Raw genomic sequence first — 2,916 nt, 5'->3', positions numbered from 1 at the left:
CCATTTGTCCTCTAAGCTACCTGTGAGGGTCACAAACTACAGAGTTTGACACCAGCTTGGGTAGCACAGTGAGACCCCATTAAAAAATCTCAAATTAATAGCCTAAGTTTACACTTTAAGAAACTTAAAGGAGACCACGCTCAACTTAAAGCCAGTAGATGAAAGGAAATACAGACTATGGCAGAGATAAATGAAATAGAGAAAAGAAGCTATTTGTAATCCAGTTGTGAGGTGAAGAGAGGGAATACATTTTTGAGAGTTACTTTGTTATCAGAACTGTACACACAATAATTCTATTTATTGCAGAAAGCAACCTCATGAAAGAAGTATGTCATCACCATTTTACAAAGGAAGAAATCATGGCTCAAAAAGGTTTAAAAATTTGCCCAACATCAGATAGTAACTTGTCAAACCAAATTTAAATCTAGGCATGGCTGGTGGCTCAGAGGATACTAGATGTAGGTGTTAAGACAGAAAGAAATTCTGAGGCAACTCCCTTCTAGGGATGATGATGATGACGACGATGATGATTAATTTTGCTGCTACAAATAAACCCAGGGTATTATGCATGTGCACTCTACTACTGAGCCCTATTTCCACAGTTATCTTTAGATTGTTTTCTTATGTGACTGAATTCACTATGGTGTTTAACAATTAATATTGAGAATCCAGAAAAAAAAAACTGATTTAGCAAAGGGAACTGGTTTAATTAAGGACACTTTGGGGACTTGGGTACCAGAAAAACATCTAGGTATAGATGTCTGGTACTTGAAAGTACATCTAATATTTTTGAGACAGGGTCTCATGAAGTTCAGGCTGTCCTTGATCCCACTACCATCGCCTCCTAAGTACTGGAATTACACATATATGCCATCATGCCTGGTCTTGTCAGAAAGGTTTTGATCACCATGTGTCAAGTGATTTGCAAATATGTACTCATTAAAGTAAGGGAAGAATATGGATCGAAGCTTCATCAGTGATTCATGCTGTTGAGCATATAAAGATCTCACAAAGGAAGACTTCTAGATTTAGGTAAGTGCTTAGACTTGGACAATTACTCTGAAGTCTCATGCTTAGATTCCCAGAACAGCAGTGTTATCATTGACAGTCAGTAAAAATAATAACATAATCCATGAATTGTAGCATGGTATTTATTATATCACTCAGGAAGCTGCCACAGAAGAGTAAAAGATGCAGGCCAGCCTGGGCTACACAAAAAACCCTGTTTCCAGAAACCCATAACAGACAAGCAGAAACGGGGTAGTACTTTATATTTGTACTTGCCCTTATAGATTGTAACATGCCTGCCTCACATTATGAGGAACTGACTTTAAGCAAAAGATAAATTAATTGGGTTTGGCATTTCAAGGGTTTGAAGTGGCGTCAAAGTGTCGGTGTGAAATTGTACAAGGGGCAGCTGAGATACAGATTTGGAGCTAGTGTGATAGGATAGGACTTCAGATATAGACTTGGGAGTCATCTACACAGATGTGATAGCTGAAGCTAACAGCAGTGGGCAAGATCTTAAAGGGAGAGAATGTGGAGGGAAAATAACTCCCGGAATAACTCTTGGCCTCACTAGTGCTCCATGCCTTTTTGGTATGTCAACCAGAGGCATGTACTTCTCTTCTGGAATATTACTCCCTGGTTGTAATTTGTTATTTACTCCTCCTTGAAAGTCAAGCCTCTATGAAATCTCCTTAGCAAGTTGAGAGGCTTTTTGCTTCATTGTTATTGGTTACCAATAGGCTCAGGGATTTTTCTCTTCCATATTTAGAAGAGAATGTCTATTTTGTCTTGCCAAACATAGATTCATGTACTGAGAAACTGAACGTTTCTCTCAAATATTTTCTTTCCTAATAGAAATGCCGGACTCCCCCCGAACTGGCATTTTTCCTTCTTCTCAAAATCATTAGGAAAGACATAGTTTTAGGAGACAATTTCTACGTGATATAAAGGGAAAAGTTTATTTTCAGCATTTTTCTCTAATTGCTATGTCAGCCCACAGCCTAGATCATACTATTGCTTGGTATTAGATCATTAATCTGTTAGAAATGAAAGAAAACCTAGGCATCCACATGAGAAACTCTTTATTTTTATAAATGAGGAAAATAAAATTCAATAACATACTATAAGCCTATATTATTTCCTAGTAGTTAAGAGTAATCTCTGGAATCAGACAGACTTGAATTCTAGACCTGACATTGATTAGCTGCTTGGACTTCAATTTTCAACACTGAGCAATTCTTCAGCCTCTTTAAAATTTAGATCTATAATATGATTATTATTATTATAGCTTATACTTTGCAATAGTTTATAAATATTATAATATGCTTCCTAAAGTACTCCCTGCATATAATACAGCAAATAATATATTTACTATTACTATTATTGTTCTTATGCTGAGGAAGATGAACCACTTATTTAAGGCTATACCAGAATGAAATGGCATACAAATTAGAATTTATGGTAAAACTTCTGGTTTAGTGGTATTTCTTGTTTTTAAGAGACATTAAAATCTTCTTCAACACAAGTATAATGTTTAATTGATACATAGTACAATCTTAGAATAGATAATAAAATGGAAAAACTCACATAAAAATCACCAAGTGTCCAAATTTCATAATTTGAATAGGGTAAAATACCTTTAAAATTAGCAAAAATAGTACACACGTAGGTAGATACTGTTTCTCAACATTTGAAGTTGATTTCATTTCTCTGCAATTTTTATTGTCAGCTTGGTACTTGTGGGATTACAAATAAACAATAAGCCAAGGACACCCTGATATGTTCAATTAAAAGACTTTAGAAAAAAATGATTTTCAATAGCTCCATGTTCTTATCATATTCCGGAAAGGACAAGAAAAGGTGGTTGGGGAGTTGGGCAAAAAGGGTAGAAACAGAGTAAAACAGCCG

Source organism: Arvicola amphibius, chromosome X (genome assembly GCF_903992535.2).
Source record: "Arvicola amphibius chromosome X, mArvAmp1.2, whole genome shotgun sequence".
Classification (NCBI taxonomy): Eukaryota; Metazoa; Chordata; class Mammalia; order Rodentia; family Cricetidae; genus Arvicola; species Arvicola amphibius.
The sequence above is the reverse complement of the archived record's forward strand: the minus strand, read 5'-3'. Positions refer to the sequence as shown.